General features: G+C 44.6%; 1 long non-coding RNA gene across 1 annotated transcript; it reads left to right on the forward strand.

The window, feature by feature from the left end:
- Positions 1 to 160: 160 nt before the first annotated feature.
- On the forward strand, positions 161 to 22625 carry LOC128852244 (uncharacterized). Its single transcript, XR_008449967.1, has 3 exons — positions 161 to 806; positions 6239 to 6413; positions 20267 to 22625. It is a non-coding gene; the product is annotated as an uncharacterized LOC128852244 (long non-coding RNA).
- Positions 22626 to 26736: the final 4111 nt, after the last annotated feature.

The raw sequence follows: 26736 nt of genomic DNA on the forward strand, positions 1-26736 counted from the left end.
CCCAAGGCCCCATCCAACCTGGCCTGGAACACCTCCGGGGATGGGGCAGCCACAACTTCCCGGGACAACCTGTTCCAATGTCTCACTACTCTCATGGTGAAGAAATTCTTCCTTATGTCTAGTCTAAATGTGCCCCTCTCCAGTTTATATCCATAAGATCCCTTCCAACCCAAAGAATTCTATGATTGTGTGATTCTATGACTCCATGATTCCGTGAGTCTGTGAAATTGCCTCAACTTGAGCCAGGGAGGTTTAGATTGGGTATTAGGAAATATTTCTTCCCTGAAAGGGTTGCCAAGCACTGGAACAGGCTGCCCAGAGAAGTGCTGGCATCACCATGCCTGGAGGCATTCAAAAAAACATGTAGATGTGTCACTTAAGGACATGGTTTAGTGGTGGGCTTTGCCGCACTAGGTTTACAGTTTAACTCAATGATCTTAAAGGTCTTTTCCAACTGAAATGACTCTGTGATTCTGTATCCTTAGTCCCATGCGCCTGAGCTGTAGGAAGGCAGGAAGGGTAAACCTCCAAGTGAAGGGACTCCATGGAGCTCAGGGGTTCCTCTACAGCTTGTAAGCTTCCTCCAGCAAGGACTTAAGTGATCATATGGAGCTGAACCTTACGAGACTAGTCGGTTTGCAGCTCTGAGGTAATGATACCTTTAAAAAAAGCAGCTTTGACAGGCATAAGTAATATCCCTGCACTGCTGTGTGCACATGTGTTGCAAGAAACACCTGCAGGGCAGAGTGATGCCGTTTCAGTGCTGCACCATCCTCCCACTTCTGCACTGGGTTCCGAACTTCCAGGTAACGAACAGTCATTTCTGCATACAAATCTGAGTGTTTTGTGGGGTGGGTTGGTTGTTTTTTTGTTTTTTTGTTTTAATTTCTGCTGAAGAAAAGCAGTGACTGTGACATTTAATAGAAATCACAAGAAGTTTCTGTATGAGATAAATTGCTTCTGCCCCCAGCAGTCAGATGTTCAGAAGAGGCACAGGTGCTATATACTCCTTTTATTTCTTTAAGGTTCCTCATCTAAGTGCTGACAGGGCTGAGCTTTACTTAGCTTATGAGATGTGACAACACGATAGCCTATGGCAGTGTGACTGTGGACTACTGATATTTTTGTTGTTCTGTGCTCACTGGAGCCTCAAGAAGAGAAATAATCAAAGCAAGGCTCAAACTCAGGTCTCTTGCCGGAATATCATGAAGCCTTGTACAAGAGTTCAGGGACAACTTCATCTTTCAAAATGGGGTATAGGCAGTTTAAACATAGGAGGAAATTCACTCGTGTGCAGCAGCCGTGCACTATTTTAGTACAGTCATAGAGTCACTGTAACAGTTTCAGTGGTGGAGCAGTGCTACCAGAGGTACTTCCCATGCGTTAGAGGAGGCTGGTACAATTTAGAGCAGCTGTTGCCGCTTTTGTAACCCAAGTGTGAGGATGAAGAGGTTCCTGGTGAGCCTGGCACACTCAGAAGTGAGAGTATTTTCTGCACTTTGACTGCAGTCTCGGTGCTCACACTCCTTTCAAACACCAAGTAGCAGAGATGTGGTCCAGACCAGGGACTGCCTAGCTGTAACCCAGCTTACCCTACTCAGTACCCTCTTGTTTTCAATCCTACAGCTGTCACTCCTTTCAATGACAAGTTTGGTGCCCATGAACATGCATGTCTTAGTATCCCCATGTGTACCTTTGCTGCAATTACGCAAATTCACATACTGTGTGATACGTCGAAAGGCTTCCTCGTTGAGTATTCTCACACTAGGTTCTGATAATTTTAAATTATTCTAGGCTAGAGATGTGTTAGCAAGCCCTGAATAAAAGACACTGCAGAAAAATCTCGGCCTACAATTTACCGACACTGCTCAAGCTGATTGTTCAAAGATGTCAGACTTCCCAGCATGAACTGGCTGATGAGCTGTGAGTAAGTGTTGTGGTCTCCTTACTAGACACATTTCTTTCATGCCAAGCGTGCTTACCCCAAGCTCATAATAAAGAATACTACATTAAAAGCCAACTGTGTTTCAGGACCATGTTAGTGGAAACTTGTTCAACAATTAAGCATTTCAAATCATAGCAGCTTGAGAGAGATGTTAAGCGCTCTCGCCTCACATTCCACCCCTGTTATTAAAACTTTGCATCACTCCACTAAAATTCTGCACATACTTTTTCTTTCCCGCTTTTGCCAGTGAATGATAACAGAAATTTATTACAGTAAATAATTCCTTAGTAACTTTTCTTGACCTTTATTGCTGTGCTAAGTTCATACTCCAGCTTACGTTAAGAGAACTTCCTGAATAAAATAGCATTTGCATATGACTAATTAGGGCAAATGCACAAGCTGATGAGTCAGCGAGCAGCTTGGTGAGGACAGTGGCAGGGATTCAGCAGCAGAACAAATCAAGTGAAGAGGTGAGATATGCTCCTGTCTGTGGCTTCAGATTTACCTGCTGGTGGGTCAAATCTCATCACGATGGGCTCAGTATGCCTTAACTCTTCGGACCCAACTGCATCCCCATCAGTAATGATGGGCAAAACTTCTGCTGACTTCAGTGGGAAGAAGATTGGGGGCTTATTTTTCTCAGGCATCTTCCCTGTGAAGAACACTTAGCATTTGTGAACATGGACTTCACAGCTGGAGGGTGTTAAAGAGAAGTAAGAATTCCATTTATCCCACTTAAATTGGCAACTCACATCTTATGGGATGTCACTGTAACAACCTGCCCATAGGACTCACTTTCCTGGGCTTTCGCTCTGTAGTACAGCCCTTCATATTTAGGGAATTAATATTCCTTGATTCAGTAAATAGGCATATAGTGTGGCGTTGTGACTAAAATACCTCCTTTACCCACAGCGCCGCTTTGCAAGCATCGTAGAATCATAGAATCACAGAATGCCAGATTGGAAGGGATCTCAGAGATCATCTGGTCAAAACTTTTAGGTGATATACAGTTTAAATGAGATGGCCCAGAACCCTGTCAAGCTGAACCTTAAAAGTGTTCAGTGTAGAGGAATCCACTTCTTCCCCGAGGATATTATTCCAATGTTTACCTGTTCTCATGGTGAAAAATTTTCTTTTGGAATTCAATCAGAATCTCCCTAGGAGCAACACATACTCATTACCTCTTGTCTTTTCTGTGTGATTCCTCTTAAAAAGGGGAGTCCCCATCCTCTTGTCAGACACCCTTTCCATACTGGTACGTGGTAATAAGGTCTCCTCTAAGCCTTCTCTTCTCAAGGCTGAACAAACCTCATTTTTTCAGCCTTACTTCATATGGAAGGTTTCCCAGTCCTCTGATCATTTTGTGGCCCTTCTCCGGACCCTCTCCAGCCTGTCTGCATCTTTTTTTGTGTATCAGGGACCAAAACTGGGTGCAGTACTCCTGACAAGCACTGAGTAGAGTGAGTAGGGTTCATTTACTTGAAAGACAAGTGCCACAAGGTCTCTAAGAGTGTGAAGACCTGTGACTTTGCTACATAGGCTGCCGATGATCACTGACTTTGCTTAGCAGTGCAAGAAGCTGATGTCTCTGGTGGTCAACTTAATCCACAATAGAAAAGTGGTTTGAAATCTGAATCAAATTCAAACCAAACCATTTGTAGCAAAAGCCTAATGCTGCTGTTTCTGATATACAAGGTATTGTCTGAAACAAGAGTATGCGATGGGAGATGCAATCTCTCTTTGGCAACTATGATTTCCACTGGTCTTTTCTAACCTCAGCACTTCTCCTCTCTTTCTGGTGCCAGGATATTATTTGTTTCTTTTTTCGCATTTGCACAATCCACATTTTTTAAACTATGACCGTCTCCTAAAGCCTGCCTGACTCAGTGCATGTTTAAGCATTTGGAAATACTGTCTTGACAGGGATTTCTGAGATGTACACCAACATGGGTAACAAATTCTGCACCATAATAAAAAAACCCTATGTCCACTTCAATGTAATTAGATTGGGGGCAAGGATTTTTCTACCCATGAAAGGAATTTTCCAAATGAAATCGTAAGGCAAGCAGGCACTCAGCAGGCTGCACTGTACAATTTCACCAGTTGGCTGCAATCCTGCCGACCCCAGGCTGCTCCTGAATAGGTATTGCCAATAGCATGGTGGTTTTCCTGACGTGGATGAAAAGCAGGGTGGAATTTAAAAATTGTCCTTACAGAAAAGATGGGTTTGTGGGACAAGCCTTGAATGAAGGCTCAAGGAGCTGAAGTTTTGTTCCAGGCTTCCTATTGGATTCTGGATAAATCACTTAGAGAAAGGCTTTCAGATTTCAGTGCTGCAATCCTTTGCCACAGTGCTGAGAGGAGGAATGCACTCCATGCCAGGTGTGGAGTCCGGCTCCCCGTGCTGTGCGCTGGGAAATGTGGGACCTGTGCAGGAGCCTCAGAAACCAGCTGAGGAGGGAGCAATTGAGATAACAAAAACAAGGACACTGAAAAAAAAAGGAGTGCTGTTCACACCCATAACCTTGCCAAGGCCAGGTCCAATTTTCAGCCTTGAAGATATTACTCTGTGCTCAGGATCCTCAGCTGGGAACTTTGCCCCACAACTTGGTACAGCTATGGGACATGGGAAGAGGAGCCAAAGTGTAGGGGGTAAAGAACTGTCTTGGAGGTCAGAGATGCTTGTTCAGCCTCTGTCCTGTGCAGCTCAGACTGGAGTGTGGTACCCACATGGGCGACGCCTCACTGCTTCTCTCCTTTGGGAGCTGTTTCACTTTAGCCCGTGAACTGCTGTTTACAGGGAGGCACACGGGGACATGAGGTATCTGGGTTTCAAATCCTTGCTCCAAATCAGGCAAAGCAGAGTCTCGCGCACAAATTTGCCCCAGTCGGCATTTGGAGATTGCAGAGGTGCTTAAAGAGTGGGTTTGCTGCTCCTCACCTCAGTCCTGAGTACATTTGAGCAAACCAAGCACTGTTTTCATGGTTGTCAGTCTTACTGTATAAGATAGAGACACAAACACTTCCTTCCCCTGCCTTGCCTCTGCTCACACTCCAAGCACAACTTTCTCATGAGGCTGTGGTGACCAGCCCAGGATAGTCTGTCGTCACACCGGCAAGCAGGTCACCAGCTGGTTTTGCTCGTGACCAACAAAGTGTTTTAACCTACATCTCTGGAGCCAGCAAGACACTCCCAATATGCCAATCGGCCCATAACACCTCATACCTTACCAGGCTAGTTTTACTTTCTTCTTTGCCCAGCTTCCCTTTTGAATGTACTATAAACAGAAGTGAAATGCTTTGAGGAGACGTAAGGGAAAATAGATGAGCAGCCAGCAGATGCAGCATGATCTACGCGACAGTCTTTGCATGAGTTATCCCTAGAGCAGAAGGAAAATGTTTTTCTCAGAAGGAGACATGGTTTCAATCTCATGCAGATTTCTGACTCTTACAGCTAGTTACGTTCCACAGAATTGTTGTTGAAAGAGGTTTCTTTTTCCTTTTTTTTGATCCTTTTTGTCCCTTCTACCAAGCCCTTTTTTATTTTACTGTTTGGAACTGGAAGTTTCTCACACGGAGCAAGAAAGACTCAGAAATAAATTGAAAGATGAAATTGAATGGGCTTCACTTGTCCTTAAGACATAAGCGGACCAAACTATCTTACCTGCTCCAAAACTGAGAACTGTTTCAAATTCTGGTTTATTCCAGTTTTGGTACTGAAACACACTTTCTTGCCAACGATACAATTTCTTAAATGATTCCACTTAACATTTCCCCAGCTTGGATCTTGCTAAAACACAAAGGGCTTGAGGTTTTGTTTGTTTGTTTGTTTGTTTTCCCACAACACATTAGAAAATGCAGTGCAAGCTTTAATGACTATGTGTGTTTTAACATGCCTTTTGGAAGACTGTAGGCATTTATGGGGGAATGAGGTAATTAATATATTACTTAGGCATGCAAAGACAAGTTAGAAGCGGCTGTCTTTCTTCTCTTGATATGGCAACACAATAATTAAAACAATAGCTTCTAACATCTTTTTTTTTTGTTCCTCTCTGTGTTCACAGATTGTTCAAGTTGCTTGTTTGAGCCAAAGCTTTAAGAGATCACTGTGTTTTCAGGACCAGTATTTCTCTCAAACACATTGTTCTCTCTTTTTATTTGAAGTAGCAAAATGAAAATAAGTATCACAATCCATTTAAGGAAATGTTGGCATCCAAGTAAACTCAAGAGCTCCCACGTTCTCATTTCAGCCGCTAACAAATGACGTTTGTAACACATCCATTTCTCTTCCAGATTCAGTTTTTCCACCTATTAAGCTAGAGCCACAGCCTCCACAGCTGTGGTGAGAAGATGTGACCTTAGCTGATCCAGCCAGCTGCAAGAGGTGTTACGTACCCTAGAGTCTGAGATCTACAAGCAGATGAAGGAAGGATCAGGTCGCATTGCTTCCTGCCTTGCAGTAAGCCAGGTAGGTAAGTGAAGGGGGGATTCCTAAACTGATGTTTCTAAATTGCAGGGTCAAGGAAGCCATCATTACTCTAGGCAGAAATAAGCCCTTTGCCAGTTTGGTAACAACAGAGCTGAGACACAGATTACAGTTCCTTTAATTTTCTTCCAGTTAATTAACTGACCAGTTGCAGCATTGGCTTTCAGCCATGGCAATGCCAGCTGAAATGAGCTCTCCCGTTTATGAGAGATTAATCAATAGGCATCATTGGCAGCAGTGATATGCTTTTTTTATTTTACAGCCAAATATCAAAATGCAGAGGCAAAATACTGCTGTTATTCATAGCAAATCGAGGTCTTCACCTGCCCCCAGAAAATCCCATTGAAGGGAAGAACAACATAAGTAGTTACAGCTTTAGCTTGGGTTGTGTTTTTACTTCTCTGCTTACCATAGATTTCCTTCATAACCACAGACAAAACACTTAGGTCCAGATATACAAAGATATTCAGGCAACTGAGATAAAAATCAGTCGGACTTACATACATAAATAGTTTGTGGATATGGTCCTTTGAAAGACTGAGTTCTCCACTTAAGAATGAGTAATAGGTACTTTCCAGCAGAACTGCAACACCTCTCCTGTGGAAGACAAAGGCCAAGTAAGAGCTGAGGAAAGGCAGCAACTGAGCAGCTCCAGGGTGTTTGACCACAAGGCAGCATCTGAGCACTCTGCTAAGTGTCTTCTCCATAGCATTTCCCACGTCAGCCATCAGTAACAGAGACAGACCTCCACTTTGATCACTTTCCAGCTGTTCAAACTAATCATTCCCTAGGACTTTAACTGGAGATACTGTGGAACGCAGGAAGGGTGAAATGCTGGGCAGCGAAACAAGGACCACAATTGCTGGGTCGTCAGGGCATTTTGGCAAGTGGAAAAATTAAAACAAAAATAGTTGAGGCGTAGAACGGGCTAGGGGCAGTCTTATATTGTTAATGAAGATTTCAGCAATCGTGGCAGGTTGTGGCAGGAGCTAATCTGCAGTGCGTTTCAGAGACCAGGAAAACCCTGGGTTCCTGTATCAAAAGATGTCAACACAGGATGGAAGGACTTTGCCAAGGAACTGAGTAAGCAAAATTGAGAACCATAATGACAATGCTGGTGCATCAAACCTCTCTTTGCTATCTGCGATCACATGTTAAGTGATGAAACACTTTATCGATAAGAGACAAGTCATGAGCGTGGGAAACAAAGATCTCATAGGAACACGATCTAGATAAGAATGACCACAGACCTCATCGTTTTCAAAACCAAATGAAAATTTGTTTATGCTGCCAGCTTTTGCTCAGTGCAAGTCTTTAGTACATATAGGTATTCATGCACCCAACCGAGAGAGATACACACAAACTAATCAAGTTTCCTTTTTTCTTATAGTCTTGGAAAGGAGAAACAAAGTTAGTTCATGGATTTGATTTTCATTTCTAGACAATTGAGAAGCTGTCAGTTCATCATGAACAAAATATCTCACAAAAAGACTGGATAGTAAGGTCAGAAACCAGTTGAAATTCATCTCTATTTCATCGCTGCTGACTTTATTAAAAAACTAAGTCAAGAAGAGTATAGCAATAACATCTCTACTACTCAGTTACATTACTTGAACTGCTACGCAAAACTGAGAGAAGAGAGTATTGCCTGCACTCTCCCCCAGGTAAAAGCATGCGTAGGCCTGAGTACAGCAGTTCGTGGATTATTGATAGGACTAGCAGCTGAACATTAAACCACCTTCTCCCGAAGCACCAGCAAAAGAAATCTAGTTTGTAGAGTAGAGCATGGTTTCTGGAGAAAGAAGAATCCATTCTGGTGTAACAGGGACAATTTGCAAAGTTTTAAACTGATTTAAGCTTGAAAGCAGACAAACAGAAATCATCCATTAGATACCAAGATTCATCAAGGTGAACTGGGCCAGGAATTCACACGCCAAAGAGTCTCAGTAGCTGTTAGAGGCGTATGTATCACTGTAACTGATTTATTGGGCAGGAACACACCATCTGACACATCTGGAGCACCATACCCTCACCCATCTGCCAAGCACCTCTGAGCCTCAGACAGACAGAAAAAGGCCTGGAAGCAGTAGAGTTAGGGGGAAAGAAACACCTCAGTGATATCTTAGGCTCCTCTGTAGCCAACCTCACTGAGCAATGCCTCTTACATTGCATCTTGGCATTATCTTGCTTCCCCGCAGGTATGCGCAGAGGAGAGCCTATGTGAGGTGCCCCCAGCTCACCAGGCTGTGGGAAAGGCAGGAACAGGCAGGCTGCTCCACCCCTGTGGTTTCTCAGTAGAAAACTGGAAATATAGGAACATACAATAATAAAATACAAGAGAAAACAGCCCTTCTCCCCCAAAATACAGACACACAGGCCTGGCTCAACCTAAAGGTCAGCTTTTTGCCAGTCCATTGACTTCTTCAAGATCACGTAGGCAGCCCGACAGCTTCTCAGGGATACATCCCAAGTTTCCAAATTCACAGGCCTGCATGTTAACCACTAATCTCCCTGGCAGAGATTTTTTACAGGCAAGAAGTCCCTCGTGTGGTTTTACCCCATCAAGAAAAGACAAGCATTTTGCATCATGCACCTCGTATTATTCGTCTCTGCAAAGCAAATTTGTCTTAAAAAATGCTGTGAAAATTGCTTAAATGAGATGAAAACTACCCAGGAGCAATGTTTATTTTACAAAACATAGTTATCTCATGTCCAGGAGCCCTCATTAATTTGAAAACTTTCCGCATGACCTCAGAGTTTCTGTAACATGTGTGAGCGTCCTGAAGCCACTGCTGCATATGATGGAAAAGAAATCACTACTGCATCCCTGTGGAAAGAGTAACAAAGTCCTATCTATCACGTCTGAGGCAGCACAACCAGTTTCTTTTTTAAAATAAATTATAAAACTGCACATCTCAGTGCAAATACTTAATTGATGCATATGTATGTTCACCCCAAAAATGCTGCTAAGCAGAGGTACCTGCTAGTCCAAGGGCAATGGCCTGTGTCAGACACTGTCGTGCTTCTTGAGGTTGGATGTGGACAGCTTTGAAGTGCTGGGTGTCAGTGAAATCAGACCACGCTCTTGCAGGCTCATAGGAGGGGTATGAGGAAAATACAATTTCCTGGAGTTAGCTAATACATCTGACCAGAGAAAGTCAGTCTCATCGATTAGTGTTTCTTCTTCAGCTGGCCCTCTCTAATTTCTCCTGCTTGGGCGACACCTCCCAAGCACCTCATTGCTAAATAGCAATTAAAGACTAAATAGATTAACAACTCTGTATTATAAACTTGCTGGCAAGCCACATGGTGCTGCCAAGCCTGGCTGTGACAGTGGGACTCCGCCTCATTGCTGGCGGCTTTCCCATGCCAGGAATATCGATCAGTCATGACCAGAAATGACCTCAGGGTTCATGTCCCGTTATAACATGATTTTGACCTTTGTAGCCTTTGCGAGGCGTGCAGTGTTAAATGGGGCCAGGTTCAGGTGACTGTTCCTGTTCCCTGTTCGTGGGCAGCTCCTGCCCCAGCAGACACTTGCTTCTTCACTTGACTGGGTCACAAGTTGTCCTTTCTGAGTTCAGATGGTGGGAAGCATTCATAGTCCATCATACTTGCATCATACATTGCATATTGCAGCTCCTGTTGCTGCAGCACACCCATGCAGGTACTTGATGTTCTGCACACAGAGCCTGGCAAGGCAGGGAAAACCAGGGCTTTCCTTTCCAATATTCAGCTTATCTCCAAGAATATAGGGACCGGCCGTGGAAACCTGTATCTCCATTTACCTTTCTGAGCACACAGAAGTTTGAAGTGAGATTTTTGTGAAGGCACAGGAAGTTTGATGGGACACTATCATCTGCGGTTCACAAGGGAAACACCAGGTGTGATAGCCCTAGCAGAGCAGGGAATCTCTCACTGCCAAGTCAAGGGCATGCATGTGGAAGAGGGTAGGATAGGCAGCGAGAAAGCACTGACTCTGTAATCCCTTCCTTACACAAGTAATCCCTGCTCTCCCGAGTCATCTCTCTGACATTTTGCTGTGGCAGGTCATAAACAGCAGGTCCCCAGGTATGGAAACAGGATGCTTCTCCAAAGCATGTTGACTTTGACTCAGTGCACCAACAGTGCTGAGCACACGAGCCTCAGGCCAAGCCATTCCCCCTTTGCTGCTCCATTTCTTCTGGATATCAGCTGGCCAAGTTCATTTCCCCTGTGGTGAAACAAGAAGATAGTTGTTTTAAAGTCCTGGAGACTTGTATGAGAGGAGAGTGTGGGCCTCCTCACTTGTTTACTCACCATTTTGGTGAAAAAACAAAGAGATGAGCCTGGGAAGAGAGAGGCTTTCCCAGGGCATCCTGCTGAGCTGTCCTTGGAGGTCGCTGAACTTCTAAACCAACACAGAGGGTGGGTAAAAGGATAGAGGTGGCTGGAGAGCAGAGGGATGGTAAACACATGACTCAGGCACTAAGTGGTTTCAGCAGAGGGATGGTAAACGCACAAGCAATAAAATGGGAGCTACCAGCACATTTCCTGCTAACCACATACCAGACTTGCTCAGCTTTCCAAGAAGAAGAGATTGGAGAGAGGAAGGGGGGATCTGCTGAGGAGCCACGGCGAGATCCGTACCAATGTGTTTCCCTAGATGTAAAAGACGAGAAACTCCCATCACAATCCAGCACAAGAGCTGCAGCCGGCAACAAAAAAATAAATAAAGGCAGAAACATGGGCAGCGCTGGAGTGAAAAGCCTGCAACCTGGCAGAGCTAGGGAAGAGCAGCCGCCTGCTCGGGATTTGTGCCACACTGCTGGATCAGCTCCCCAAGATGCATAGGATGGGGCGTTCCGCTTAGGCTCTGCTTGTTTTTCCTCTCTAGAAAAGAAAATTTGTGTTGGGGCAGGTATCTGGAGCCACTCGTTGTGCGCTGCTAGATCAGGAGCTGCACTACCATCAGAAAAGCCAATGGTGCAAAGTGCTTTAATAAACACTTTCTGCAAGCAGCCTTTTAATGGGATCTTTTGCCTCTGGAGGATGTGACGTGTGGGAACAGCCTGTCTGCAGAAACACTTGCCTGTCTGTCTGCAGAAATAGGCCAAACACGGAGTTTTCTCCTGATTCACACCAAAAAAAAAAAAAAAAAAGATGTTTTTTTTTAACTTAAAAACTGGCGTGCTTTCTCAAGCATGAACACGGCGCCAGCAGCTGCTGAGGGAGAACTTTTCTCTCCATCACACGCAGTGGGATCTGCTGCCTCGCTGCCATGGAGTAGCTGCTCTGCGTGCCCCTGCTTCTACTCATGAAATTAATTTTATGCTTCGCAATGCATAGATTTACTGAAGTCCGGCACTTATGGAAAGCCACCGGATATTAAAAAAAAGTGCCGGGATTAAAACTGGAAAAATGTACAATATTAATAGCAGCACTGATTTTTAAAACAGTTAACATGCATAGAAAATATAGCTGACCACATTTCATGGCTGTTTAAAAGATGAATGGTATTTTGTGGCAACGTACTGCTGTCAGGTAGGGAGGGAACATCTGGGACAGAGGGACTCAATGGCATTCATTTGTCTCTCCGTGTATTTTGGAACATGATTTATTTGTGTTCATTGAAATGACAGCTTTTCTGGTAATTTCTTCCTTTTCCAGCAAAGAAGCCTTAATCTCCTTACTGGAAATTGTACTATTTATGCAGAAAATCCTCCTGCCTCTGAGATTGCTTGAGATCACAAGTTATGTAACCCAAACAGATGGAGATGGAACCTTTTTTTTTTTAATGTCAATTCATATTACAATCCCAACAGGCTGCAATCATTTATCAGCTCATTTGCAGCATAATAAAAATAGACTCAGGATTTTAAATACACATTTAATATACGCTTACATAGGAACACTTAAAACAGTAACAAGACTGTCACTAAATACCAATAATAGTAATAATGCTCATTAAGTACTTTCCTCATTCTTATGAATAGAAGGACTCCATGTGATACACATAATAATATGTACATGATATTATGACCATCACCCTGCAAAGACACGTGTGTGGTTGTCGGCAGCAATGCTATAAACTTAAATCTGAGAGTACCTGGAAGATCAAACCAGTGAATAAGCAAGAAGGAGGAGCTAGAGGAGAGCTGGAGAGAAGCAGGCTAGGGCAGGGCAGTCGGTGTAAAGAACCTGATTGATGCTGTCCCGTTCGACTCTTGAGCAATATTAATGAATCATCATCCAGCTCCCATCTGATCACATGTGTACTCTGTAGAAGACAATATTTAATATACAGTATCTTGTTTTAAAATTCACCTTAACTTAATAGCCTGTCTGGTAACACGATCAGGCAGATAAAACCCTAAAAGGCTCAACCACACTTGCAGACATTTTATCCTCTTTTTGTTACTAATGTGGATGTTCTTGATTCATGACAGTTCAAGCTAAAGTGAATCAATGGCACAGGAAAAAGAGGATAAAAAGTGATGGAAGGGAAAGGTAGCAAGTTATTCCAAAATAGAATGAAGGTAAATGTAGTATCTAGGTGTTCTTAAAACTGAAGAGGGCTTGCTCAGATGAATTTGGGAGAAAGAAGAGAAAAAGAATAATTTGAACCTAAGCCTAATTTTCTATCAAGCTGAAGTTTAGCCTGCTTTAAAAAAGCCACCAAATTTAAATATGATCTTAGTCCAACCACATTATATACTTCTGTTCCATTCTGTGGGAATTCCCCATGTGACACACTCGCATGTTTGGGCCCAAAGTATAATCTTTGGCTCAAACCATGGCAAGCGGCTTTGCTAGAGGAGAGCTTTCAAGAAGACCTTAGGAAGCCAAAACAGAGCTCCTGGTATGACGCAGTGCTTTCTGTAAAAACCAAAACGGAGGCATGGTGCTGCTTCCAAGGCTGGGTTCAGGGATCTGTGCATGGAGCTTAACCTCCGTGGACCTGTCTGTGTGTTGTGTTTAACTGTTCTTGCTCAACCACTGCTTCGTTCCAGCACACTGCCTTATTACGCTGGGGTTTGCCAGCAAGGGGTGTAAGTTGGTTGGAATGGGCTTTGGTCCAGGGAACATAAGGAGAACCCAAGGTCTGGTCTGTCTCCAGTGCTCTCTGCTATCCTTCCACACATTCGTGGTGGCAGTTTTTCCTCTTTTTTGGGGGCTATTGTGGTGCTTGCCTGCTGGTTTATCGTCCCCAAGAGTACAACTGAGTGGGATGCTGTGAATGAGAGTTGTGCTGCAAGAGATGTCAGCAACAGACCGGGCCCTGCTGCAAGACAAAACCTTACATTTTGATCCCGTCTTCATTTTGCTAAAATCTGAATGCTTTTAGAGGACCAAAAACTGCTTGTAGGCAGGTGCTTCACTATCAGTCATTTCAAAGTCTCACCACTGACAGCTGATCTTCCACTATTTCTAAGCAGAACAATAAAAACCAAGTCAGCAGGAGACAAGCATTTAAATCCACCTGTGGTTATAGCCTCTAAATTCCCTCATCCCCTCAAAGTTCATTTTTTTCCTTTAATTTTTAAAGCTGCAGAGAGAATAATACATTTTAATGGAGCATCAAGTGATGGAAGTTATTAGAAGGTGGTCTGACAGTAGAGGGAATTACGACATTTCAAAGACAACCCCAATTTTAGCCAGGGACTTGCCATTTCTTATACACAATGCTATGTAGTACTTTGACCTCCTCTATTCTGGCCCATGGGCTTTACATACTTGGGACTACTAATGTGCATAAATTATAATGGGTTTTTAATTCATTGTGGATTTTGGCCAGTGTTTAATTTAGTCAGAAGATTTTCTATTAGCCAAAAATTCACATATCCTTCTTTTAAATTTTCTTTTTTTCACAAGGGAAGAAATGAGTTACTGCTCCTGTTTGTAAATATACATAAATGTTTAGCTGAGCTGGATTTTGCTGAAGCTTATAAGGTGTGCTTTCTTTAGAATAGCTTTTCCCTGGATGATGTAATTCACTTGACTGGGTATTTTCTACTCTTGCACAACTGTGTTAGTCGACCTAAGCAGATTAATCTAAGCACCAACCTGGCACTTGCTTTGCCAAACAGTTATTCAGTGCCCTGAAAAAAAAACCTGTTGTTATTTCAGGGAGGCAAAAGGATCACTTCTCTGTGCCCGAGATGACTTTCAGATGGATGTTAGTCTGTTTGTGTGTAAATAGGTCTAAAAGCCCCAAGGACTGACTGGCTGGATGAGCCAGATTCTGTATCAGCAGTTACGTAACAGGAGAGGAGGAAAAAATGCCATTTTTTCTCCACATTGTTACAATGACAGTCTGGAGTCAGATGATTTAAAGGGCGTAGAGATGATTTTAAAGGGAGCATCCACAGCGCTGGCTATTCTGACGAGTCCCTGGACACAGAGCTCTTGATATGAGAGTCTGGGCTTGGAGGGTAGGAGAGGAAAAAAAAGAGAGAGAGGAGAAATAAGGAGGCTTATTTTAATAGAAGTTATTCTCAGACAGGGGAAATGTGATAGACTGGCAGCTTTCAGGAAACATTTTGTTTAAACCTAAACCACAAACTGAGGGGGAAGCAGATCCAAACCATCTTTGTAACACACTCCAAAATGCTTCAATCTCACTGGGTCAGTTTGCCCTTAAGGGTGAGAAAATTACAGCTGTGCTGTCTGAATGAGGGATTTTTTTGGTTCGCTGAACAAAATTTTATTTTAAATCAACTTGAAACAAAAATTTGACTCCTTGTTTTATTAGAGTTTTGGGGAAGTTGATATTTTCCCCCTTTTCACTCAAAATTAACAATATATTTCAGGCAATACTCAAGAAAACACAATTTTTCATTAGGACTAAGGAGATTTTGGGGAACAAAATCATCATGAATATTTTTGCTGTTGAAAAAATACTTCCTAAATTCAGCGTAGGTACTTGGTCACGCCCAACCTGCAGGCTCCTGTGGTGAAATGTCTTCTGGGCTTCTAGTGATCTCTGAATAAAGCTTCAATTCCTCAATATTTCTGCCCATTAAAGACATAGATTTGGTACATCCAATCACATCTCCCTCTTGTGGCTACTTCCCAGGACTAAACCCGTTATCTACCCAGAATTATATGGGATTATATAGGTTGCTTCTTTCACTAGCACTATGTTTTCCAGCCTGGTGCCCTGTACGTGCATGTTCAAGAGGCTACACCACCATTTCTTGCCTTGTGCTTCCCAACAAGGTGCCACCAACTGCACCTCTAGTTTTGGGGACAACAATACCAGGCTGGAGGGTCCTGCCAGCCCCACGCTGACCAGCTCATCCTTTAGACAAGATGAGAGAGATGTTAGCAAAGCAAAAGCTTCTCTGTATGCGTGATGGGCAGCTGACCAATCCAGTAAATAGACAATCCCGATGAGACGAGGGCTTTTAAAGTTTTGCCCTCCAGAGCTCTTGTGGAAATTTGCCCCTATATTATAGCATTTTGCAGCTCCTCGCTTGGGTTTTACAAATAGCTGCTTTTATAACTACATTTATCCTCCTGCTAATGGTTTCACAGCAAATGATATTTCATTTTGATTAGAAAGCTTTTGAGCAGAAGCCAAATTGCTCCAGGCAAAGCAGATTTTGTTTCCCTACAGTTTAATCAGTAGGAAATTAAGAGGCCAATATTGTGTTGCCACAGACGTGGAGGCAAGCAGCTGCTTTTGCTCGGGTGAGTTTTCCCTCTCTCCCTCCCCAGGACATAACCAGGAGTCAAAAGTCACACTGTCTAATATAAATCTGATGGTCCAAGCCCTGAGCCCATGTAAATTAGTGTCATTCCATCAGGTGAAGTGCAGATTTACAGCCTTCATCAGTCAGCAGGTACACAGCATCCATCACAGAATAGTCCCAGATCAGCCAATCTCTCTAATTTGTTAAAAGGTCAATTTTACCTTTTAAGAGAAAATCGAGGACATAATTAAAATTCTTGTTTGTGTTCTTGCCTCAAGAGGAAGATGGCTCCTAAGTGGCTTCTGGCAGCTGGTCAGACGGTATGAAAATACACTGAAATTATTCATATGTATATTTTTTCATGCTGTCTCAGAGGGTCAAGGCTGGCTGCTCTGAGGGAAGGTATTTCTAGGCAAATATGAATGTGAAACTCTGTTTGAAGGGGTGACTCAGCCCCAGAAACGTGTGCCTGTTATCACACATTTCAAACTCTGTAAAAAAATAAGTTTACAGGACTTCAATCTTCTCATTCTGTGGTGGAGTTTGGCTCAAATTCTCCATCCGAAAGATGTTCATCTCACAGGTTTTAGCTAACGTCAAAATTTACAGACTGCTCCCATGTGACAAGTGATAGGACAAGGGGAAATAGCCTCAAGTTGTTCCAGGGGAGATTCAGATTGGACATTAGGAAAAAAATTTTCACCAAAAGGTTCATCAGGCACTGGCAGAGCCTGCCCAGGGAGGTGGTGGAGTCACCATCCCTGGGGGTATTTAAAGGACAGGTAGACGAGGTGCTTAAGGATGTGGTTTAGTGGTAGATAGGAATGGTTGGACTCGATGATCTCAGAGGTCTTTTCCAACCTGGTGATCCTATGATTCTATGAAATGCTTTCCAAGAGGTATGTACTTTATGTAGAAACTACAATACCTGTGTTGCTTTAAAAAGAACCCAGCGTTGTTATCTAGGTGATGGCATTCCGACACAAACCTGAATGATGATGAGGGACATGCAAATCCTACAGAGTTGTCCCTGTAAAGTCTCGCTTTACAGCAAAAGACTTATACATCCCGTGCTCCATCCGTGAGAGTGAAAACTCCTTGCTGGGACCTCAGGCTCCTTCAGAAGGAGTTTTTTGCTGGCTGGTACAGAGGCATGTTGCCAGCAGCCGCTGGTCCTGCGGCCAGCAGGGCTTTAGCACTTGGATTTTTACGTGGGGTCATCTGAGGCAAGGGTGGGGGTGGGGAGCATATTAGCTTGGGCTCCTCCTGCCCTCTTTAAATCAGGATCAAACTGACACTTATTTCAGTGCTGGGTCTGCCCCCTCCCCCCTTCAGCCAGGGAGGGGTGGATTTACCACACTCTTGGTGGGGGTTTTAAGGGGAGACATCTGCAAACTCCAGCTCTCACCCTGGCTCTCCATGTGGAATGCATTTGAGCAGGCTCAGCTGGTGGAGAACCAGCAGGAGGGAGCCAGGAGGGAACGGAGCAGCCTGGAGATGCCCATGCTGGCCAGGCACAGGTTGGATGCGAATAAACCCCATTGAGATGAATGGGCTGAGATGCAGCGCTGAGCAAACCCAGCTGAACTGCCTCCAACCCCAAACGGGTCAGTTCTGTGCTGCCAGTGGTCCCCTCTGCAGCATCCAAAGCTCCAGGGATGATGAGTGTGCTTGATATGGAAGGAACATCTTCCAGCGCTGCCTCGGCATTAAGTGGCTTTCCTGGGAAGGCAGCCACTGATAGCTGATCCTAGGAGAGGAAAGGGGAGGATGGCAGCAGGGAAAACCCTGTCACCTTTCTCCACATTTCCTCATCTCAAGAGTCAGCACTTTATCATATCGCTGGCGGAAACTATTTAAAGGCTCCTTAATTAGTCTGTGGTCTCAGGCAGTTCCTGTGCTGACTGCTAGATGGGTCTGGGAGATACCACAGGGTTCATTTTGTCAGACAGAAAAAGTTTTCATGTAAACTACAGCAAAATCTTGAGTTCACTTGACTACAAAGCGAGTGGAGGTGGAGAGGGGGCAGTTGTGCCACATAGGATTTGTCCGTGTGATGTCCTGGCAGGAAGCGACAGGCTCTAGATGAGCTGGAATTCAGCAGGTCTCACCTCTGAAACGCTTCCCTACTCCTGACTGTTGATGTCTTGTGCCGTGGCTGGTGGAAAGAGGATGGGAATTGTTTCTCTGAGAAAAGCTGCTCAGCATCTTAAAAAAAACATTCTGGGTTTTGTCCACCACATTCTGCTGCGTTGACAGCCACCGTAGCTGAGGTTTTCCTATCTGAAGTCTCACAAAAGCCTGTTTTTGTAGGACCCCTACCTACCGTGAGCCGTGCCTTGGGTACCACCACCGCAGTAGCTCTGCCTCATCCCTGCTGCCTGCACTTCGGCTCGTGGCCACAGTGTTGGGGAACTGAAGGCTGGAAAAGGACCTTTCATCCATTTCATGCCAATAGTAGAGGCTGAGTTAATCACTTGCTAAAATTATTGTGAAATTAGATAGTTAACTCAGCCTTTTACTCAGCTGAGGAACCTGCTTTTCATCTGGGGAACCTAGGCGCTTGCCCCCAAGACTGGGCCAAACCCCAGGCAAATCCTAACTGAAGCTCCTAAGCTAGAAGGAGATCCAAAACTGGAAACTTGGAGACATTTCCTTGCTGCTTCCCCCTCAGGAGAATGGGCCTGCCTCCCATTCTTTATTCAACGACACCTCCTGAGTTGTACAAAAGTATGTGCACACATGTGAATACAGTGATCTATTATAGGGAAGTGTTTCTCCCACAAGTGTTCAGAAAAGAGCAATCTGGGACCGCCTGTTGCTGATTTTTCTCATCTTTACTCCTACACATGCAGCAGAGGCTTTCACAGGCAATAACAACTGGAAAAATACTTCTGAAGAAGTTTAAATTAAGAGTATTTTCCTGTGCTTAGGCAGGCATTTGACAGTGTAATTCTTAAATATACTTTATTGCTATTAAGTTTAATTCCCTTGAAGGATTACATATCTGCTTCCTTGCAAGTCTGGCAGGATTAGGAGAGTAGTGTCTGCTTAGTGTATTTAAAACATCAAACACCTACAAAGCCCTGAGCAAGAAACCTTTTCTGAGGGCTGCAAAATGCCAAGGGTCCAGGGAATTGCACCATGCCGGGAAAGCTGATGGCATGCTGTTTGAGGAGCTCTGCTTTTCAGCTGCCGAAGCATGTGGTGACAGAGAAACAGCCGCTGCAGAAACTCTCTCTGCACCCAAATAGTCCAAATTCTGCTCCCTGACTGCATAAAACCGCTGGTTTCAACCCAGGCAGCCAGTTGGGGAAGTGGGAGCTTGCATCCCTTCTCCACGGGATGAAGAATTCTAGGATTTGGGATTTAGATGGCCTTTGCAATATTCACATTGTAAGTAATTGTTTCTGATGATCTCCCTCCTTCTCAGATGTAAATGTGGAATGAAAATCAGTTCCTCTAGTCCTGAAACCATGGATTTGTAGCAGGGATATTGAAGAATTGTTGGAGCAGGAGGTGCAGCCCAGAATGGGATGAGCCAGGCTGGCTTGGACCCTCCTGACATGGTGAGGAGATTAGCACAACGCTCTTTGGAGGATCTATCTCTTTAAAAAGGCTCCTCAGTTTCTCAAAAGGGGCTGAAAGTCACTATTATTTGTGTTAATTAATGGCCTCTCCAGCTCAGGCACCAGCCTTCGGCAAATACACCCCAAAAATCCCCTGGAATAAACACTACCACTTTGATGATAGCGTATGAGATGACTTGCCTTGCGTTACAGTAAATTGGCATGTGGGAAGAGCAAACCAGCCTCGCCGCTTCCCCACTCCCTCCAGAAAGCTCTGGGAAAGCTGCCACACAGGCACAGGATCCTTCACCCTCCCTCTTCAAGGGAACAGGGGCTGTGTCTTGTGGGTTGGAGCCAGTCATGCCAGGTTCTGAAGGGCCCATAAGCACCACGTAGAGGTACGAAGCAGGGGTAGGGAAGCATATTTTTGTTTCAGCTGCTATTAAGGTGACTCTGGTATCTCTACAGATGCATTGGCTCTGCATATTTCCAGGCGTAAAGGTTTGGCACTGGAATGCGTAGAAAGAAACACTTGAGCTACAGTAATAGATTTTTAAAAATTATTATTATTGTGTTTTCTTTTTTACAGCTGATGAGTATTTGTCCCCAGGGAAGGAAGCACGCGCAGTGGGAAGGCTGCGGGTGCCAGGGGCAGAGCCAATCTGCAGCAGAGCAGCACCTCCCATTTGGGAGAAGATGGACACGGAGAGGACTCACCCATCTCTGGCAAGATGTGATGGTCAGGAATCCCCAGAAATCTCATTTTCTGCAACAAAGGGGGAAGAAGAGACTAGAAAGCAGAAATTACTTTAAGAGCTGCCTTCAAATCTCTGGCAGGAGATTTAAATCTAATCTCCAATTACTTTACCTCCACAGCGCAGCTCAAATTGCTTGTAACTGTTTCCTTTACATCAAAGGCACAGAAACTTGAAATAAAATAATAATCAAAGCAGCAAACAAATCATGAAGCAAAGAAAGGGCTTCTTAAAGCAGAGAGGGAGACAGGTCTCTCCTCTTTTGCTTGAGGAGAGCCCAAAGACAGAGCCTCACAGTTGCTTACTAAAAAGTGGGGTCACAAGGGAAGGCTCTTGGCTAAATCCTCCACCCCAAACCCACAGAGGGGTTCAGGCAAGCTTGGTTTAAAGCCATGCTTCCAAACCAAGCTTCTTGCACTGAAAAAGAGCTGGGGGCACGGGAGAAGCACTGGCCAGCCCCAGAGGCAGCTGGGCAGAGCGTTTGCCAGCAGCTGGGAAAGGGATCAGACACCTCTCCAGGCTGAACCTCACCCACAATTACCCAGCTCTAATTAGCCTGATGGGAAACATGATTTTTCATGAACAGAGTCCAAGGTGGGGAGTGTCACCATGTCACAACTTCAGTTTGAATCATCGGCTTGAAATGCGATAGCAGCATCAGCCAAGAATAAATATTTCCACCTTTGTCTGGGATTTGTTGTCATCAGATGGTGACATGAACGCGGGAGGACCCACGGGCATCCGATGTGGGGCACACCAGCTTTTCATAGATGACCTGGTGGGAAACTGAGCTCTGAGTTATACTCAGAATCTGTGGGCAATTCATTATCCAGCCTGCAATATTAAATGTCGCACAGTGTATACACGCCCAGCAGAAGACTGATTGCTCTGGCAGCGATCAGTGCACTCCTGGGAAGTTTCCTTTGCATTAAGTGCTTTTGACACTAATGTCGGTGCCTAAGCAAACACATTACAATGACTAAAACACTCGGACTGCGAGGAATCACAGAGCACATATGCTGGAAACCCAGCAGCAGATCCCGAGCAAGAGAAAAGTAACGTGCTTTTGTTTTACGGCTGGTCTTCGGTCTCTCCTGCTTTTGCACAGTTGTAAGTTGGGTTTGATGAGATGTTTATGGGTGAGTCGATACTTCCTCACAACACTTTAGTGCTATTTATGAAGCAGACCTAAATATTCTGCGCTTAAAAGTTGTGCGTGTGCATTATGCTTCTGTGAAAATTAAGTGGATTTGAGTGTGCTCTTTACAAATATTGGGATATAAACCCATAGAGCCTGCACTCAGTAGAATTACTAAATGTAAGGGTAGCTGAAATGATAAGAATATCAGGTTCATTGTGCATACTTGGTGCCGCCACACAACACTAAAGGTTTTGTTGCACAGATTTACAGCACAGATATTCCCATTTGGAAGAAATCGAGATCCGAGGAATTATAAAGGATGCGTGGGAGTATTAGGCAGTTCTCCATGCTGAAGATGAAAAAGACTCTCACAGAAATACTTAATGGCCTTTGAAACAAGAATAAAGCACGCAGGATATTTTTAGAAGCCCGCCTGCTCTTGCCAACACCTGCATCTGCTGATGGCAGAGGCTCCTGAGTGTCGACATCCAGCACCTCTCCTTGCCGTACCCCTCTGGAGATTTATACAAGATTATCTGCTACAGCCACAAGAAAGGGGTGAGCTTGGAATGCACATTCTTGGCTGAAGCACGGAGCATACCCTGACTAAAGCATCCTGCAAAAGTTACCTTGATAACTTCAAGGACCTTGGTTCCCCTTCTACAAACCCAGAACATGTTTGTGCTTCAAAGATGCCACTCTGGAACACTGGAGGTAGTCCATAGCACGTGAGAAGGAATGAAGTGGGAGTCGCCCAGCGAGAATTTGACAGGTCCCTCCTTTGCCCATCTCTTCTCTTGGTTAGGGACATTGTATCCTCAACTATGTCTTCTGGTTTGGACTTCTTTCTGGAACTCCAAATGGTGGCTGCCATCCAAAGACACCGTACTAGTCAGTTATGGAAATGCTGAAGTGATGCGAGTTAGAATTTCTTTGGAACTCACACTTCAAAGCAGCAGAAAAATACAGAGTGGTTCAGTGTTTTGCATGTTTACCTGCCACTCCAAAGAATGGTTAGAAGCAGGTTGATAAGTGAGGGTTTGTAATTATTCTTTGTGTTTTTCCTTTCACCCCATTTGCTATTAGTTTCCTTAAAAATAGATACGCGCACATTGGAATGAAGCATTTTCCCATGAAAAACTACCAGTGCTGGGCTGTGTAAGTCCTTAGGAAATTACTTGTTATTACTTGTTTGTTTTTTGATATTAAACTTTTGTAGTGTCTGAATTTTCCAGCAAGAGAAACTTAATTTTATTGTGTAAGAATTATCCCAGGCCAGTAATAACATTTCTGAAGAAACCAGTCATGGAAAACATGTTTCTCAGAACTGTTCTCAGGACTAGAAATTTCCTAGGAAAATCTAATACTCAAAAAAATAGAAGGAAAATTGAAACCAAAGGTCTCAAGATAGAGCTGGAACTGCTGTGCAAGAGTGATATGTGGGAATTTAACTTGTTGCTGCAGCTAATGGGGGGGGTTGTTCTTCAACAGGATGGGTAACTGTTGTGTTTTAGATTACAAAGGGCCACCTCACATAGGAATAACAACATTAAAGCTATCAGGTTGCAGAGGCTGTGCCACAGAAATCTATACACTTCTATGGGTCAGCCTTTGGGCTCAGTATGAAAGTCCAGGACGGCTTTCTCTTGGCACAATCTCCATTCCTGAGCAGAGCTTTGGAGGAGAAGCCACCTTTGCATCCCACTGCCTTCTGCTCCAGCCAGGTGGGTCGAGGTGGTCCCCCCAGCAGACCCACAGTGCAGGCACCTCTCCAGAAAGCTAACGGAGCACGTCATGAGCTTAGTCCTTAGGGGTGCTCTGGTTCTAGGGGTACAGCCAGGCATCTCCCTCAACATCCAGGCCCCGGGCAGGCTGGCTGGCCGCTCGCTGCTGCAAGGGGCAGGAACCTGGGCTCCTATCCCCAGGACCTCCCCTTGCTTGCTAAGCATGGCTGCAGGGATGGACTCTTTTCCTACCCAGAGTCATACATGGAAAATATATTTTGCTGACAGCGTTATATCTGTCAGTTCTCCTATTAAAAGAGGAGACATGAGTTTTGTCTCTGCTAAGGCTTGTATGTGCAGTAAAAGCCCTTCTATCAACAGAGGCACCAAGGAAACGAGCTGGCTAAAACCCAGCTAAACTGTACAAGATCCTATCTACCATCTCACAGACTGCTGGATTATTGCCTGCTTACACTGAGGGCATTCAGCTTGAGCAGGGTCTGGGACTGGGCGTCAGGGGAGAAAAGAAGCCATGCTGCCCTTGAGCCCTCGTCTGGGATCATCAATCCTTTCCATCAGGCCACCCTCACTCTGCACACTGAAGAGCCAGAGAAAGTCTGGAAAAAGGCTAGACAGGGAGGAGAAAAAAGAAAAAAAAAAAAAAAGTTGTTATTTCAGACCTACCAAGGACATTATCAATGTGATAAATGCTTTTCACTAGGAGAAGCAATGATTTGTTTGGGAAACAGATTAATTTGGAGCCAGTCTGATGTAGATCTTTCTTTTCCCCCTGTATTTACTGTTACCACTTGGAGTCTTCTGCTGTGATGTAAGGGCATGTTGCACAGCGGAGCACTGCAATAAGTATGGTAGTCTTGCATTATTCACTTACTCAGCCAACAGGGAGCAACTTTGTTACAGGAGGCCGAGGGCAACTCCAATCTCATTCTGAAGAGCCATATTTCATTCAGGCATCCTTTGAGGATCAGAGTCTCTCCATGATCTGAAGCTATTGCCTTAATCTAAATTGTTGGTTCAATTGCTTTCCATGAATTTAGCACTTAAAGGGATTAGGGTGAAAAAGCTCTAATTTTCCTTCTGACCTTTTATCATCATCAAATGAAAGCTGGGGCATCAGCAAAGGAATTTTAAGTCAATAACTGTTTTGTAGCGACTGTATGTTTGTGAGCCAAACACTGCCCTTGCACTAATCCTCGCTTCCTGTAAGAAACAGAGTCATTGGCTGTAGTCTTCTGGGTTTGGCTTCACACCGGCCTCACCAACGGGACAGAACTTGCAAACAAGGCAAGAGAGCAATGACTGGAATAAAAATCAGAGACATGAAGCTGCGCTGCCTGAGCCCCGGCAAGTTCTCAAAATGGGCTGTTGCTGAAACCCTGACCTTGTTTGCTCTTGGGCTGCCTGAGCTGCTGCCTACCCTGTAGCCAAGATTAATTAATTCTCACATTGATGTGTCGAGCAACTGCCATGAAATCATAAAACAAGCAGAAGGCTGTCGGCATCCAGTAAAACTTGAGGAGGAGACAGGCAAACAACACATAGGGATTTACAGTGTGGTATACAGCCCTAGCACAGATATAATCTTGAGTTGTGTTGCCCAAAAACAGGCAGATTAGGCACCTCACTCTGTTCTGTATCACCCTGGGTAGAAGTTAATGGACTTACATTGACGTAAAGCATGTGCAAGTGAAAAGAGTAACCAAGGAGGCCAAATCCTTAATCCTTTGAAGTTTCATCTCTTAGACCAGGTAAGAGACTAGACTGAAGTCTTTTGGCAGACAGGTTTAGTTACAGAGATGAGTTGTAGGTTTGGATTTCCTTTCAGCCATCGGAGTTCATCTTTGTCTCCTCCTTGGTCCTGTGTTGTCTTCCCTTGTTGTCACTTCAAACGGTCGCAGCGACATTCCCGGATTTAGAAAAACTATTTTAGAGGTGTGATTCATGCTCATGGAGGGGATGGAGGGGAAAGCAAAGCCGTTGTGCAAGCCCTCAGTGGTTGCAAGAAACAGCAAGGCTGGAAGGAGGTGTAACCCATGGCAGGAGCCTCTCACCATCGTCTCCTCAAATGAGAAGGTCCATGGATCATTTGGGTAGCACAGATGGTGCTGGGCCATGTGGGGTTGGGGTAAATGCCTCAGTGGTTCTACAGAACTGGAACAGGGGCCCAGATCCACGGCAGCATTTCTTTGCAGCAGGCTGCACACGAGGCCAACTCCACTTACTTCTTTCTGCTTTGAAGGTCTTTTCTCTTAGATGCTGCCTCCTTGGGAGTGGACCATCTCTTGCAAAATCTCTGCATTTTTCCAGCACAATGAGCCCCTGTCAGGATTCTTCACTTTCTTCAGCACCAAAGTTCAGGGGAACCACAAACAAGAACTGTAGTGTTGCAACATCATTGCACTGTCACAAGCCATCTCGGTTAAAACCAAACTGCCAGGACAGACTGGCAGCCTAAACAAGCAGCAGCTTCTCAGTGAATGCTGTAAGGAAGACACCTATCGAGAGTAAACTCAGACCAAGCCTGAATATCTTCAAATACTGTGATGAGTTTAATTTTTTGCCTCCCTTCGGAGTGTAAGTCCGCCCTAACCCTCTCCTGCTCCTCTGTCCCAAGCAAGCAGTCTGGAAGCTGCTGGGATTTCTGTAGAAGCTCTTCAATTTAAAGATTTTTTCCCTGTTCTCATCACTTCAGAGTATTCATGTAGCCTACAAGAGAGTAAATTCCCATGTGTAGGGACAGGAACAACCCTCACTTTCGCTTTAAGTTGAATCCAAGTGACCTAAGAGCTCTGTTTCTTAGCTCACCCCTTCACATTTTGCGGTCATACGCAAGTTTTGTACTGCTTCATAGGGAGCAAGGGAACCAGCCTTGCGGAAAACTGCCCACAGGCAGACAAAAGCCGGCAACAAAGCCCAGCAAGCTGTTTTGTCTGAGCTGAGACTGCTTTTGCCGGGACCGGCAGCAGTGGAAAGCCAAGCTAGTTTTCTCAGCTGATCTTGCTTTAGTCTTAGCAGGTTATCTGAAGTTCAGCTCTCCCTCAACCCGTGCCAGGCTGCCCACGGCACATGGCTGCGATTCAGGGCAGGTTCTCAGCCTCATGGGAAGTTACTGGCTGCAGCGAGACTAGGTCTGATGCATGCTGTGCTAGACAGATTCCTATCTGAACCTGGATTTGGAGGCCACACTGTGTGTCTCACTTAAAAGATTTTCCTTCCCTCTCCTCGTACTTTCTTTTTAGTGGTTTCCAACTCTGTGAGAGAGCCTAAAAGGCTAGAAAGAGAAATCTAAATGGTTTTCCCTCACTTTCCCCAGATGCAATGTGGGATACAGCTTCATAAGAACCTCTGGCTTCTCCAGGAAGCTGCTGCTGGGCTCAGCAGCAAGTCTGCCATCTGCCTTTAGTCCTGCCATCCACCT

Source organism: Cuculus canorus, chromosome 5 (genome assembly GCF_017976375.1).
Source record: "Cuculus canorus isolate bCucCan1 chromosome 5, bCucCan1.pri, whole genome shotgun sequence".
Lineage (NCBI taxonomy): Eukaryota > Metazoa > Chordata > Aves > Cuculiformes > Cuculidae > Cuculus > Cuculus canorus.